The sequence below is a fragment of the Meriones unguiculatus genome, chromosome 1 (assembly GCF_030254825.1).
Source record: "Meriones unguiculatus strain TT.TT164.6M chromosome 1, Bangor_MerUng_6.1, whole genome shotgun sequence".
NCBI lineage: Eukaryota > Metazoa > Chordata > Mammalia > Rodentia > Muridae > Meriones > Meriones unguiculatus.
The window spans coordinates 196,226,742-196,242,810 of record NC_083349.1 but is presented as its reverse complement, the minus strand read 5'-3'; the positions used below and the strand labels follow the sequence as shown (position 1 = coordinate 196,242,810).

The following is a 16,069-nucleotide window of genomic DNA, read 5'->3' as shown; positions in this document are numbered from 1 at the left end:
CTCTGACATAATTTCCTCAAGACGCAGTTTCGCTGCCCATCAGATGACAAGCGACACAGCTGGGGATGGCAGGTGAGAACTCAGGCACTGTCTGAAACCGAATGGAAAGGACTCTGGAGGCGGATGCCAAGACTGTTTTTGCATGTGCCTCACTGACGTTTACCCAGTGTGTTAATTCCAAAATAAGCGCCTCTTCCCAGAGCAGAATTCTTCCCAGAATGTTCCAGTATGGTCAGTTCCAGAAGAGGGACTCAGAATCCCAGGAATTATGTGGTCTGCAGCAAACTTCTCCGCTTTTGCCTTCTGATGCTGTGGACTCAATTGCCAAGGCCCTAAGAGAGTAGGTGAAGCCAGTCAGCACATGGGAGGCACTGAAAGCCAACGGTGACTGCAGAATAGGGGGCCCAGACACACTCTAGTCTTGGCCACACACATTCAACTCAAGTTAGAGGGAAGAGTCAAGCCATCTTGGCCACTATCGGGATCCAAAAAGCCTCCTGCGCGCAGCACGCCTAGTGGTTCAGCCGCACATGCTCCATTTTTACCCCCTGCCACAGCTTCTCCCAGGGAACTACATTTCCCAGATTCCTTTGCAGCTGGTTTCCTGTAGGTTTGGCCAATAGGAAGCATTGGTGGTAAACTGGGAAGTGAGAGGAGAGAGAGGGCATCTGTGGGCTCCTAGAGCTACCTCCTGGGCTGCAGTTCCCAAGGACACAACAGCTCTCTTCTTTTTGTGCCTATGCAGCCTTGAGCCCTGGTAAGTGGTTCCTTGTGTTAACTATGGAAATAATCTAGAACAGTTTTGGAGTTTCTGCCTGACTGCTGACAGACGATGACAAACATCTGGAGAAGTTGTGACTCAGCCTGTGAATCCTTCAATTAACTCTAGAGCAGGCCATCACAGTGCCCCACTACCCCACACTCACATCAGCAGCCCCGCATCAGGACTTCAGTTTCCTCTCTTCTGCCCTGTCTGGTCCCAAACTCAACATTTCTGTTGGACTCTTTCCAACTCCTCCCCAGGTGCAGGGACACCCCTCCTCATACAGACTGCTCAGCTCAGGGTGGTCCCAGTGTTGGACTTTTCCCACCAACTCCAGCCCCTTCATCCCAATTTTAAGTGACAGATGAACTTTGGTACAATGCCACAGGGTGGGCATCACTCTTCCTTAGGATGACGCGTCTTCACTGAGACCTCACCTGGTCCCCCTCACAGGCTTGCCGCTGTATCACAGGGGTATTGGCCATGTGACCACTCTCCCCTGTTTCAGAGCTGAGCACTTGCATTCAGCCGGGGGACTCTGCCTTTCTAAAGTACAGTGGTGAAGTGGGAGGAATATGTTGGTAGAAAGGGCTCACGGTGAGACATCAGGATCTGAGAAACCGTTGATCAGACTCTCTCTCTCTGGAATCCTCGTCCTCCTCCCACAAACAAGCCAGAAGTTTGTTTGAAGCAGAGTACTCTCCACAACTGTGCTTTTAAAGGTCTAAAGTGGCATGTGAGTTTTTGTGGGGTGGGGGAGGCTGACAATGGAGAGCATCGGTATGGCAGGTGGCATCCTCGGGCCTGTTGGATCTCTCCTTTTCCTCTCCAAATGGGGTTCCCTTGGTTTCAGCTCAGTGCTGGCTCCTTGAGATGCCAGGTGGAATCCCAACATTTTTCCTGGCAAGCGCAGCCTGGGAGCAGACGCTTTGTGCCTTGTTCCTGGCGGGAGTGAAGGATTCTTGGTCCCTTCCAGAAGCCTCCATCCGTTCCCCATGTACACACTGCGTCATCCTGTCCCAAGCTGGCGAAACGACAACGTCATTACCCCTCTGCTGAGGGCTGCACAGCCTATTCATACCACTTAAGACACCGGATAAATGGCTTCTTCATTCTATAATGAAAGGAATATTTCATTTTGCAGAGCTGAGGAGCCATTTATGGAGCATAAGAAAACATTTATACTGTGCTTTGGTAACAGACTGATCTGGAAGTTGGTTCTTTGAGGCAGTGGCTTGGGTATGACTCAGTGTTCTCTGAAGTTGGTGTGGGTAGGAGAGGAGATGCGTGGAGCATGGAGTATGGGGAGACACAAGGTGCTCGAACACCCTTTTCAATTACTGAGTTAACTGGCTGGGTACAATCCTTCTGGATGTCTGTTGTTGTTTTTTTCCTGGCTCACAGATGGGGAAACTGAGGCCGGGAAAGGATTTGGAGCTTTTCCCAGACATGGGGCCAGCATCTGGCAGAATTGTGTATTAAGATATAAGTAAGTACTCTGCCCCCAGAGCTCACTCTCTTAAACACTGCCAGAGATTTGTTCTGAGCCTAAAAAAGTCTAGAATATAGACTATACCAAGAGGAGATGAAGGGAGGTAGGTTCAGTTCATTAAAAAATAAATATATATATATATGAGACCATCCTCAACCCTGGCATCTGCTGTTTGGCAATGAAGATGGTAAAACCCCAGAGAAAGGGTGCAGGGGCCTTGCACAGGGCCCCGTGAGCTCCGTGGGGTGGGGTGACACCTGCAGTTCCGACCTCTGCACAGGGCTTTGCTGGCTGGCTTCTGCTTGTGACCAATATTGGGGTTTGGCAGAAAATAAAGGCAAGCCAGACCTGTCCTCCCCAGTCCTGAGCTGTCCCTGTACTTTCCTCCTGCCTCCTGCCTCCTTCCATGAGCCAGACCACACCTGCCCTACTCAACAGCAAGAGCTATCTACAGGAAGAACCTAAAAATGGCATGGGTGAACCCTTAGTGACATCTCATTCCTACTAGAAATGGACAAGCAGAGAAATGTCATAAAATCACAATAATGTGCCCTTTCTTACTAAACCCCAAGCCTGCCATCTGCTGCAGAGACAGAATAACATGACAAACAAAACAATACCCAAAGAGACAAAAGCAACACATACACATACACGCACAGACAAACACACACACAGAGTGAGACAGAGAGACAGAGAAACAGAGACAGAGATAGACAGAAAGAGAGAGGTAGAGAAGTAGCAATAGAACTGAGCTCATGAGATTGTCTTTCTGGCTGTTCCCTTGGCACTAACCTTGTCTAGAAGAGTGGAGAGGGAATCCTCCCCAGCCAGAAGCCCTGGGCTCCACAAGTTGTTTTGGGTCAGTGTTTTTTCAGGACAATAGAAAGCAAACTAGAGCATGTATCTATGGTGTTCAGAGGACAGTGTGCATGTACATGCCAGTGTGTAGAGCAGATGTCAACAAAGAGCGTCTTTCTCACTCACTCTCCATCTTATGTTTTGAGGCATGGTCTCCCTGAGTCCGAAGCTCTTGTTCTGCTAGACTGGCTGGGCTAGCAGGGATCCTCCTGTCTCCACCTCTCCAGCACTGGGGTTGCAGACACATGTCACACGCACAGCTTTTCATGTGGGTGCTGGGAATCTGAGCTCAGGTCCCCAAGCTCACACAACGTAGTTTGCCACCACGTCACTACATTAAGGACAATAGGAAGAACAGTCCTTTAATACCATAATCAAACTAGAAGAGCTGGCAGCTAGGATTAAATTTCTTTTCACTACTGTGACCCATTACCACCAACCCAGTGATTCCCAGCAACATGGATTTCTTCTGGAGGTCAGAATCTTGAATTGAGTATTACTTGGCAAAAGTCAAGGTGGAAGTAGACTGCTTCCTTCTGTGGGATGGATCCCAGGTAAATCCATCTTTTGCCTCTTCTAGCTTCCAGGGTTGCCAGCATTCTTTGGCTCAGGACTTGGCCCTCTCCTCGTCAGTCCCTGCTTTTGTCCACAGAGCTGCCGCCATGTCTCCTGCAGTCAAGCATCCGCCCTTTGTTCTATAAGGTAACATTCACTGTTTTAGGGAGACCAGTGTGTGGATAATTTCTGGGATTCTTAGTCATCCTATGTCAGGGAAAGACTGGAGCACATTGGGGGTTTGGATGCTTTTGTGGAGGAAGGTGGGGAACCACAGCACAGCTTGACCAAGAGGACGTCACTCCCTACATCACTTACTGCACACAGCAGAGAGAGCAAAGTGCCTGGCTGGAGAGAGGGTAGACGGATATGGGTTCTGCCCGTCACAGATGTGGGTTTGCCCTTCTGTTCTGCCAGTCCCCAGCCACCCACCCTCCCACCCATCCATTCATAACCTGCCCTCATGCATCATTTAGCCTCGATTCCTCATTTCTGCAGTTGTAAATATGTGCTGTGTGCTAGTTCAACCCTAGAAGAGGCAGGGAGGGAAGTGTTCAGAGATAGCTAAAGAAAGACCTATCTTCATGCGACTTTCCTGTCTCATTTTGATTTGATTTGTTTGTTTGGTTGGTTGGTTGGTTGGTTGGTTTTGCATCTCGTTCCATTGAAATAGGGTGTCAGGGCGCCCAGGCTGCCTTGAATTCACTATGTAGCCAAGGATGACTTTGAAATTCTGGTCGCCTTACCTCAGCTCCCTGAGTACAGAGATTACAGGTGTACGCCACTTGTACATTGTCCACCTGATGCTTGGATGGAACCTGAGGCCAGGTAGGTACCCCACCTGCTGAGCCCCAGACCCAGACCCCATCCACCCGTCCTGAAGGTCTCCTGATGGAAGGCTGTTCTTCGAGGAATTCAAGCTGTAAGAGGGTGATGTGGTCCTGAAAGAAAAGGGAGGGGAACAAGGGCTCTCTCTACCTCTGAGCAGCAGAGACCAGCAGCGCCTCCCTAGCTGATGGTGGGGAACTGGGCCTGGACCCTCTCTCCTCTGCTCCTTTTCCACAACATCACTCACCTTTCAGAGATGGCACTGAAGCCCCTCTGGAACGGAGACCTAAGCCCAGAGAGCTCTCAAAGACAAACGACCAAGAGCCATCATGAGAGCTTACTGTGATCTCCCAAAACACGTGGAAAAACAGGAATTAAAACAATAAAACTGGTTGTAACTATTATATTTTTATCAACCACAAAATATGTGTCTTTGCAATTTGACACTTTGGGAGTCAATGTATTTTACAACTAATAATATGTTGTGACATAATTATCAGGGATTTTTTTCTAATGAGACATAAAATAATGCTATGACATCAATTCCACAAAATAGAGAGGGAGTGTGGCCAGAATCCTTTTGTAACTAAGTACTTCTTTCTCCAGCAAGAATTTTCAATTTGAAGTTTAAATGTTTAGGTTCATAGTAACATAGTGGGAGCTAAATGCCCTACTTGCTGCTTGGGGAAAAGGTATTGAGATAGCAAATTCCAGTTTAAAAAGAAAAAGCCAAATAATGGTGTTTAACAAACAACAGCAACAGCAAATGGCTAGGACATGGCATTTTCACAGTCAAGCTGTTGAGCTAGTTACTCAGAGTCAAGAACTAGAGAGGCATCTCTCCTTCCTCTTACTCCAGCCTTTCTTCTATCATGTTTCTCTTTCTTCTTTCCTCCTTTTCAGGTACTGTCCTGGCTGTTTATAAAAGGACATGTCAGGCAAAGACAACTTCTTAAACACAAGCTCTTCGGACCCCAGTCAACAGCTTTCTGAATCCCAGCCCTTCTCTGAAAAGCAGAACGATGCCCACGTTGCCCCTGCAGGGACAGTTTAGGAATGCCAGGGTGGCCTGTCCATGTGGTGTCCATTCGTCAGTGTGTCTCTTACAGCCTTAACTCACTGTGCAGGGAACTTCAGTCACTTCTCTGCTTGTGCCTCTGTTTGTGCTTATGGAGGCTGAAGGCAGGTCTCTGCCTCCGTGAACTCTTCCTCATCTAGGGTTGAACAAGCATTTAGCAAGTGAGATATGTACATGCATGAGGTGCAGAGGTACAGTAATGGATAAATGCACACGTAAACTCATAGATGAGCTAGGTATAGCGGTAAACATCTTTAATCCCAGCATTCAGGAGACAGAGGCAGACTGATCTCTGCAAGTTCAAGGCCAGCCGGATCTACATAGCAAGTTCCGAAACAACCAGGGCTACACAGAGACCCTGTCTCAAAACAAAACAAATCAAAACACTGACAACCCCCCAATAAACACATGGATGGATGCATCCATGCATGAGTAGATGGATGGGTTCATCAATGAATGCATGAAGACATGAATGTATGCACAGAGGGGTGATGCATAGACTCCTGAATGCGTGGGTGAATGGATGGACAAATGGCACACATAGATACATGGATGATGGTTGCAATTATTTAGAAATCACTTGCTATTAAATCATCAAAGAGGCTAAAACAGGTATCTCCTTTGACAGCAAAGTGTTTGAAGTCACCAAGGTAGGGCTAGATTTAGAAAGCTATGGCCAGTTTTCCCAGTATCACAAATGGGTGAAAAATGACAAAGTTCCACCAAAGTCCAGAAGTCCAGATGCGTGCCTGCTTCTGGCCAAACATGCATGATATATTCTTCTTAATAAAGCCAGGCTCATGTCCTCAAATTATCCAAGGAATACATTTGCCCACCCACAGCGGTGGGGGAAGCGATTACTTATTAATAAGGCAATAGCTAAATCTAATTATATCCCCATCAGAGGCAGCTGGTAATAAAACCCGCTGGTCTTCCAGAGCTCGCTGACCTCGCTAACCTCAAATCAAAGTTTAAACCATCTTTCAGTTTTCCATACACCCCCAGCACACCTCCCAATTACGAGCACCCTGGTGCCTCTGTCTGCCAGGGGTCAAAGGTCACCGCATGCACTAGATGGCTGGGAGCTGAGATGGGACTTTAGAAATCTCATTATCCTGTTAACCATACATTTATCTGACAAGATAAAAGAGACTAGGTGACCAAGCTATCATTAAAGATTAATAGAAAGTATAAAAAATTCAGCTGCAACGAGCTTCGCTGTTTAGGGCTTGTGATCGGCCTGACAGGGTTATTAATCAGGGAGCCAAAAAGATTTAGGTCTTTGCTCTTGATATTTTCTATTTTTATTTTCAGGTTTTTTTTTTTTCCTTCCTTCTGTCTTAAGTCATTACCTTGTCTCCTACCACCCCAAACTGGAGGTCAGAGGAAGCTACTGTTAATTGGTTCTTCTGTTTTGTTTTTGTTTTTGTTTTTAATCATAACCCACCGGGCCAATTATAAAATTGCCAGGACTCAGAAGGATGAGGTGGACTGGGACGGGGATTCAAGCTGCTTCCCAGAGCTGTGTCCTCCCCCTCTACCCCGCCTTGTGCCAGGCCTGTTTGTTGGCAGGAAAAATCGATATGTTTTTAATTTAATTCAGTCCTGGAAGGCACACCCAAGCCCCAAGACGCTCTCTCCTCATTCCTGATTCCATTTCAATTTTACATGAAAAGATTTTCCAGCCCACGCCTACCGGCGCATCAGAGGGCAGGATCGTCCTCATCATATTTCCTTAAGGCACAGAGAGTCTTTTTTATTCTTTCTGATACTATCTCTTAGCGCCCACCACCCCTGATGCCCCGCGCCCCCCCCCCCATCCTCCTCCTTTTTGATCATAAATCAATGTCTTTTTCCTGGGCTGCCCTGAAAGACGCCAACCCAAACGAAAACTGACCTGCTCCCCACCCCCACCCCAGGCCCAAGGCAAAGAAAAGTGGGGTAACATGGGGCTGAAGGGTAGGGAGAGAGGGTATCTGGAGCCCCAAAGCTTTCATGACCTCACACAAGGCTCAGAAGTCTGTACTGGAAGCCGCGCTGGCCACAGCCCTGCAGGGTACTGGGACCAAGTGCTCCAGGACTGAGCCCTGGGGTGTCCAGCCAGCTTTCCAGAATTCTTCACTGCTTCCCAGTGACATCAGTAGAGCTGACTGGACTGGCTAAGCTGCTGTCTTGGCTGGATAACGGACCCCCTCCTCTCTCACTGACAGGGCTGTTTGAAGATCAGATGGATCCCTGAGAGCAGTCTTAGTTATTGTAATCGCTTCCTGCTGGGCTTCCACTTCCTGGCCAAGCCATTAAAGCTAATATGATAGGTCAATTAAGGGTAACATGTGATTGGCTGACCTCTGCTAGCAGCCAGAGTTCAAGGACAACATTTTATTCCAGTGTAAGCACTGTCCCCTTCTCGCACCAATATGACCTCCCGCCAAAGCCAGCATGTACAAGCCTCATCTTCCCAAACGAAGAGCTGTTCATGCCTCCAGGAGCAGAGCTTTTTACCTGTACCAGAAAATGCTCTCAGAAGGGAAGTCAGAGCTGAGCAGGTAGGGCTGAGGATCCAGCCCAGGAAGCCAAGGTGAGTGAAATGGAATGAAAAAATCAGGAAAAGATGGCACAGGTTGGAAAGAGGAGCTCAGGGAAGGTCAGGAAAGTGGCTCAGACTGGGCACTGAGCAAAGTCTTCCAGACCGTTAAGAAGATGCATGTCTGCGGCTCTGCAGCTCAGGGCTGGACCTGATGGTTCCTCAGTCTGGCCAGTCTAGATGCTGTAAGCCAGACTGTCAGCACAGATCTGAAGAGTACCAGGTTGAAAGAATGCTTCCTTTCTCTGGAAAGCCACATGGGCGGGCTAAGAAGCAAAGTAGGCTGTGGGGGAACGTTAAGCAGGAAAGTGCATGAGAAATGTCACATTTCGGGACACAGGCATCCAGTGACATCATGCATGAAGCAGGAAAAGGAAGGAGGAGTGAGCCTAGGAGCCCTAGGAAGGGTACCCATGCACCTGCCTCCGGAAGACTCAGCCAAGGCCCTGCTGGGATGGGGAAGACGGGAAGGGCAATGGACCAGAGGGACCTGGGTGTGGCCACAGCGGGGTGGACACTCAACCTGCGGCTGGGGCCATGCACGGTTATCCCTGTGTCTCAGCCAAAGATCTCTCCCTGCCTAGGAGAGGCGGGGGGGGAGTGTTGGGGTGTCCAGGAGAGGCGGGGGGGTGGAGTGTTGGGGTGTCCAGTACCAGGACACCACAGTTGCTTCTTTCTCTCCCACGTCCTCACACTGGCCGCAGCTGCATAAACGTGGCATTAACATTGGAAGCCATGCATGGCCAGTGATTTCCGCGTGTGTATCTGGGTCATGATTGCAGTTGAAGAGGCTCCCTTAAGCAGCAGTGCTCATTGTTGGAAGATTGCGCATTTGGGAAACAACTCAGAAACCTCACTCTGAGATGGGCATATGAGCAGGCCTCATAGACAGACGGCCTCAGCTGCCTCCAATACCCAGGTGGTTCTGGGACCCAGAAAGGTATGTGTGTGTCCAGCGCTGTGATGAGTGTGCATCCTGCCAGCTGGGCAGGCATTCTGGGACTGCGGTGCGTCCCAGGGACTGTGAGTGTATGTATGTAGCTTTTCTCTCTCTTTGTGCTGCAGAGGTGAAGCGGAAGTGTGGAAAAAGCCTACTGTGCCTTGGTGCTTTGTGCATGCTCTTAGATATTAAGTATCAGCAGGGTAAAAGTATTATTCCACGGGACTTGTCCAACTAAGCAAGGTCACGATGGTGGAGCCCCCACGATGCAAACAGTGTCCTTAGAGAGTCTAGTTCAGCTCCCCCGTGCCTGTGCACAAGCAGGAGAGGGCCCTCACTAGCACTCACGGAGGCTAGCTGCAGAGCCCACGTCTCCGGCACCCAGAAACAGAACCCCGAGAAACGAACATTTGGTCTTCCAGCCTTCCCATGACTGGGTTCTTCTACAGCACCCTGGGCCAGGTGAGACAGAAATCAGCCACCCACTTCCTCAATACACCAGTTTCACCTAGAAGTGATGACTCCCCTCTCCTGTCCGTGCTAGGGGTGGATGGGGCCCTGGTGTCCCCAGCTCACCAGAGTCTTACAGGTGCATTTATAATTTTTCATGTTACAATGACTGTGCCATCTACAAAGTTCACAACCAAGAAACCCACAATCAAGTTACCTAAATAAATAAATAAATAATCCTCACATTTTAAGTAGCTTTAGGATTCTACATTGGTCTGTTTTCATAGCTTTTCTAGGCTGCATGCATTGATTCCAGGGTGGCTCCTCCTGGTAGAGCATCTTGCAGGGACATTAGGTTTTGCTTAGGAGACTTTGAGGTGGCCTGTGTAGGACCCCCAAATGAGAAAAGTCTTGAGGAGGGCGAAGGCAGGCAGACTGATGTGACTGCCCCTCGGGTCAGAGGCAATTTGCTCCAGACTCCAGGCCAACCCTCCCTGGGGCCAGAACCACCACAGAGACTCAGCTCCAAGATGTCCTGAAGGCCTTGCCTCTCTGCCCTTGGTACCGTCTTTGCGTCCTTCCTCTAACCTACTTGACGTTTCTCACAGATAAAAGGCCTCAGTCTCTTTCCCTCAGTGTGGCTCGAGCTCCACCAAGAAAAAGAAATTGCTTTTTGGATCATTCCACACCAGCAAATTAAAGTAAGTTAGCCTTCCTTTGGCCTTCCTCCTACCCAGCCTTGTGCCTGACTCTCCCTTCAGGGCTTTTCTAGAGGGACAGGAACAGGAAGCCCATAGAAGTCTGAGAGGTTCAGCACCCACTCAAAGGCCTAGAGTGTTGAGCAGCATGAAGCAGCTCCTTGAGAGGCTGACTGCTTTCACTGTGTAAGTGTACAGGGCTGAGGCAAAGGTGAGACCAGAAGATGAGGAAGGGCCCAGTGGGACAGCAGAGCCTGAAAAGGCCTGAGGAAAGGCCCGAAAGTCCTGGGAAGAAAGGGTAGGCTTTTGCACGAGGGATCTCCCTGCTCCATCCATCTTCCAAAGGCATTGTTAAGCATTATTGCATTTCCCCAATGGTCAGACAGAATGGAGGTGAGCCATACTTCTGGCTAAGCTGATAAACTGTGGGGCCTGTTCTCTCAGACCCTGGTAGCCAAGCCCTTTCTAATAAAAATGCTGACAGAGCAACTAGCTGAACTTGACTTTCTTTGCTTTCTCTCTCTCTTTAAAAAAAAAATAAGTATTTGCTTACTTATTTAACTATTAACAGTTTTATGTAGCCCAGGTTGGCCTCTCACTGCTATGTAGCCAAAGACAATCATGAACTTCTCCTCCTGTCTTCACCTCCCAAGTGCTAGGATTAAAGGTCCACAGTCAAACGTCTGGTTTATGTGGTGCTGGGGCCGGAACCCAGGGCTCTGCGCCTGCTGAGCTAAAGGCAGGTCTTAGTCTGTAGCCTCAAACTCTCCCTCCTCCTGCCTCAGCCTCACAACTGCTGAAATTACACTCTCAGAAGGAACTGTTTAGAGGGAAGATGCTCGTGTGGCCAGGACCTCTAAGGTTGGCGCCATTCTGAGCACCAAAGTGTCCTGTCTGGACATGCACTGACAAGAGGCTGTGCCCTCTTCTATCTCGATAGAGAGGTCTCCAGGAAGCAAGAGGCCCCCAGAGGCAAGGACAGCAGCCTACTGTCTTCTATGCCTACTTTCCGCCAGGCTCTCTCTGTCCCTGCTGCAGTCCCTGCAGCTCCGGAAGGCAGAATGGACAAGACTGGCACTTGGTGACACTGTCTGATCAGCAACTTAAGCAAAACTTAATTGCTTCCCTGAACCTGAGAAATATCAAACGGCATAAACAAACGAGCTTTAAATTATTAATAAAGGCATTTACATCTCGAGTTTGGAGCATGAAAATTAATTTAATTTCTTATGCTAAACTGGCTGGTTAAGCTCGTGATTTCAGGATTTGGAGATGCCAAGGGCAGAGAAGAAAAGAAGGATGGGGTGTGTGCTGTCTTGGGCATTTTGCACAGAAAAATCTCAAAGATGGTAAGAAGGGATGGCCGGAAAAGGAGGGAGGGACAGCTCTTATGCATACTCACGTACCCACTGCTGTGTCACCGAGAAAACAGGGCTTAGCTCTCAGTGCTACCCCCAGGAACCCTTACTGGGGACGAGCTTTAGGAACTTGGCGAGCCCGGGTTTGTGTGGAGGAGGAGTTCCTGGCACGATTCAGTTCAGGCCACAGTGAGCTCGTCTGGTGGGCTGGAAAGTAGGTCCAGAGCCCGAGCCCCTGCTGGCCCTCTCCTCACTGTGGCTTTTCTTCTTCAGCTTCTGGCAGCCCGTGCTGCAACTGTCCCCGTGTCTGAATCCCAAGGTGGCCACTTCCTGGTTGAGAGTCTTTGGCTCGGATTATTTCCTTTGAGGCTCAGTCTGTTTTGTAAAATAGGTTAGTAAGACTGGCTCGTGATCTCATAGATAGATGTAACGGGCTGTCAAGGGACTGCTGAGCTGATAGGATGGAGGCTTGGTCCCAGGAAACGGAGGAGGAAGAGCTGACAGGAGACTGACTTCCCTCCAGTCCCTGGGGCTGATTGGAACTTTGAGATGGACATGTTTGAGAATTGGGAATCCACAGCTTTGAAGACCACAGGCAGGAACGGGGCTGCCGGGAACTCGGAAACGGCCTGCCGTCCAAGGCTGGAAGAAACTGCTTCCCCTCCTCCATCCTGAAGATTCTTTGTTCACACTCTGAGAAGGAGGGTGGTCTCACAGGAGCCATGCAGCTAGGGATGGACACAGACCTGGGCTGAGGGGAGAATAGGAAGGACCAGGGGGTATCACAGAAGAGTGCTGCCCAGGCCTCCAATCTCTGGGACCACGGGGGAGGAGGGTCTTGCTTCCTGCATTCCTCTGGGATATGGATGGTGTCAATGCCTGTCAGGTCTCTCCCTAGTGTCTTCTATGCCTACTTTCTGTGTCATTTTCAATGTCAGTCCTTAACTTTGCAGGGTTCTCAAGGGAGTCATGAACTTAGGAACCTCTCTCTCATTTCCTCCGGCTAGATATTCAGAAGTGCGATTACTCGTTTGTATAGTTCTGTTTATAATTTTTGGAGGGAGCTGCATACTATTTTCCACCAGGCAGCCCTCCCTGTAAACAGTGACAGTTGCTGGTGTTTTTCAGCTTGCAGTATGCCATGCACAGCCCAAGAACTGTGTTCTTTACCTGCCAGTCATTAAGAATCCGTGTTCTCATGTAGAAGCCACTGTCGTTCCGAGCGTCCAGCCCCATAACCTTTTATGTTAATGAGTAGAAGACTCAGGACTCCAGCAGCACCCCTAACCACAGTCCTCACTGAAATATTCGACTTCAGTATCTGTTAAACAGACTGAAGCCACTCAGTGTACAGAATTCGATGGGCACCGAAACAGGCCCAGAGCCCCAGCCCTGGAGTGGCTTCTCAGGACGAGAGATGCAGCTTAGTGGAGACTGCCTGGCTAGTGTGCAGAAAGCCCTGGGTTGGGGGGCAAGGGGGCATGCCAACTCGGAGACTGTTTCTAAGATCACTATTAGGAAAAGTAAGGTGTTCCCAACGCCACGTGTGCCCAGATTCATGTTGGAGCCGGGATGGAAAGTCATACTTTCTCAGGCTTTAACAATGTGTCAGAATTCTCAGAGGCCACGAAAACAGCGTGGTTAGTAAAGGGATGGCTATGCATTGATGACGAGTTTGAGTCCCAGAACCCTCCTGTAATAAAATCTGGGTGTGGTGATGAGCACTTGCAATCCAGGTACTGGAGAGGTAGAGACAGGAGGATCCCTGGGGCTTGCTAGCCAGTCAGCCTAGCCTGATGGCTCAGTAAAAGGTCAGTGAGAGAGCCTGCATCAAACAAACAAAACAGGGTGGGTAGCCCTTGAAGAATGACATCCAAGGTTGTCCTCTGGCCTCCGTGTGCACACCCACACATGAAGATGCACACATGTGCACCTACCACACACACACACACACACACACAACTTTACCTGAAGAGCAGATGGACTAGCTGCCTGTCAGTTTGAACACCATCCTTCTGCGTAGCCTGAAGCTGCACATGTCCTTTGGTCAGGGGACAAGAAAGTAAGAACCAGGACCCACTTCCTGGCTCCCAAAGTTTTCATCCTAGGTTTTGATGCCATGAACCCACCTCTCAACCATCATAATCTCATCTTTTTCCTTTCTCTCAGCCTGAGAACGTCTGGGCCCAGTTCTCCTCGGTGTGAGGCTGCGGGCTGAGGATAACTGTTCCTTCCCCATGGTGGTAAGCGAACCACCTCAGTTTCCTCAGCTGTAGAGCAGGGGGACAAATACCTCCTCCTAGGAGTGACATTGTATGAGAGTAATTTGTCAACTGCCAAGAGCCTTGAGGCTGTTATGCACAGAGCTCAGCGCTGCAATCAACAAACAGACAGAGGGCTAAGTGTGTCAGTCCCTCTCACAATACTCATTCTGTCAGCCTCATGTGGGGGTTCACACCTGCAAGCTCAGCAGTCAGAACTCTGAGACAGGAGGATTGCTGCATGTGCCACACCTGCCTGTGCTACACACAGAGAGTTCCAGACCAGACTGGGATGTCTCAAAGGTAAATCAAATATAACAAAGCAAAGCAACAAAATGCAGTCTCTCCGTGGAAGGAGGCGCACTTCCATTTCAGAAGTGAAGCTTACACACCCTGTCCCCAGCCGATGCCCTGCTCCCAGAGGGTGGTGGCTGCCCTGCCTGCCCTCCCTCCTGGGAAGAAGGCTGGGTGGGCTGTGGGTGGATTCCATCTAGGAGCCCAACAGTGCTGAGACAGAGGGAGGGAGAGAAGGAGGGAGGGAAGGAGGGAGGGAGAGAGAGAGGGAGGGAGGGAGGGAGGAAGGGAGGGAGGGCGACCAGGGAGCTCATTGAAAACCTTCCCCTCCTGGTCCCCAGGGACCTGCCCCAGCCTTTCCCAAATGGACACCTGGCCTCCTACACTGGCCTGACATGTGGGTCAGCTTCCCTGGCCAGACCCTGAAGGGAAGAAGGACTCCATGCTAAAGTCTTCACTTTCCTTCTAGCCAGACACAGACTAAGCAGAAAGACACCAAGCTCTGCTTTCCATTTTGCTGTACAAAAGTTCCCAGTGGGCAGTTACTACACAGAAGCCTGCAGCCACAGGGAACAGGGACGGGGTGCAGGAGGGACAGTGTTCACACAATTGCTCACTTTGCTCTGTATCACCCTGAGTCACGGTCCCCCCAGGCACATGTGTATATCTTGTTCCCAGCCCCGTACCCAGCTCTTGTCCTGTGAGAGGCCCTGGCACTGAGACTGCAACCTGCCTGCTGCAGAGCTCTGAGGTGCATGAGACCAGCCTCATGGCTTCCTCCTCCTTACCTTCCCCCAGCCTTCTGCTCCTCTGCTCCCCTGTACTCCCCACAGGCCCCACAGATTTCTGCAGATCCACAACCCACAGGAGATTTCCTCTGTATCCCTTCACTGTCTAAACTCAAAGAGGGGGAGAAGGAAAGGGGGAGGAGGATAAAGAAGGAGTAGGGGGGGAAGAAGAGGAGGAAGAGATGGAGGAAGAGGAGGGGGAGGAAGAGGAAAGGGGATATGAAGAAGAAGAGGAGAAGGAAGAAGAGGGGGAGAAGAGAGAAGGGAGCTTGGCAAAAACGTGCCTAGTGAGGAGGAGAGAGGAGGGGCCCCTCGTGAGCACAGAGCAGAGGTCCCCAGTGCCTAGTGAGGAGGAGAGAGGAGGGGCCCCTCGTGAGCACAGAGCAGAGGTCCCCAGTACCTAGTGAGGAGGAGAGAGGAGGGGCCCCTCGTGAGCACAGAGCAGAGGTCCCCAATGCGTTGTGGCTGCCTTGTGGTTCTAGCCCGAGGCTCCTGCATGCACACTGTGGTTGAGCACGATAACCGGCGAGACGATTCAGAGAATTTCAGAAGGTTTTGTAATAAAAGGTGACAGCACAAAGCCTGTGATAACAAGATGCCGAGGCTCGGTGCCAAGAAGCTGGGCAGCAGGGACAATGAGGGCTCACCAGGGCAGGCTGGAGAGAGGGAGAGAATTCTCCCTGTTCCTGGCAAGGGAACCAAAATGGAGGCTTCCTCCTTAGCTTTGGAGCAGAGACAATGAGTGTGCTTTGAAAGACTCACTTGTCTGGGGTGAGGCTGTGAGGAGAATAGAGATGAACCAGGCCCAACCCTTTCTGAGCAAGCCAAGGCTGCTCAAGGAGTTCACATATTCCCAGGCCCGGACCACTGCCCACTAGGGTCAGCTCTTGCAGGTCCCAGTAGCCATGCCCGTCTCTTTTCCTGGTTATTAATATCACATGACCCTGGTCAAGAAGGCAGGTAAGGAGGGCAGCACTGAGATGGATAGCCTGGCAGGGCTAGGATGGGTGGTCCATGAGGCAGACACTCATGAACGCTCAGTGGCTGTGTGGGACATCTTCATTCCACAGCACACTGTGGAAGCCTCCCTCACTTAGGTCCACCTTGTCCCTCGGTAGCATC

At 50.1% G+C, this 16,069-nt stretch overlaps 2 long non-coding RNA genes across 3 annotated transcripts; both read left to right on the top strand.

The window, feature by feature from the left end:
- The first annotated feature begins 640 nt into the window (after positions 1-640).
- Positions 641-7,314, top strand: LOC132652411 (uncharacterized). Of its 2 annotated transcripts, XR_009589956.1 has the most exons (4): positions 652-757; positions 2,168-2,252; positions 3,694-3,815; positions 5,400-7,314. It is a non-coding gene; the product is annotated as an uncharacterized LOC132652411 (long non-coding RNA). The 2 variants fall into 2 exon arrangements; XR_009589957.1 differs by lacking the exon at positions 2,168-2,252 and having other exon boundaries at positions 641-757.
- Positions 7,315-7,756: 442 nt separating this feature from the next.
- Positions 7,757-11,423, top strand: LOC132652410 (uncharacterized). Its single transcript, XR_009589955.1, has 3 exons — positions 7,757-9,098; positions 10,157-10,249; positions 11,187-11,423. It is a non-coding gene; the product is annotated as an uncharacterized LOC132652410 (long non-coding RNA).
- Positions 11,424-16,069: the final 4,646 nt, after the last annotated feature.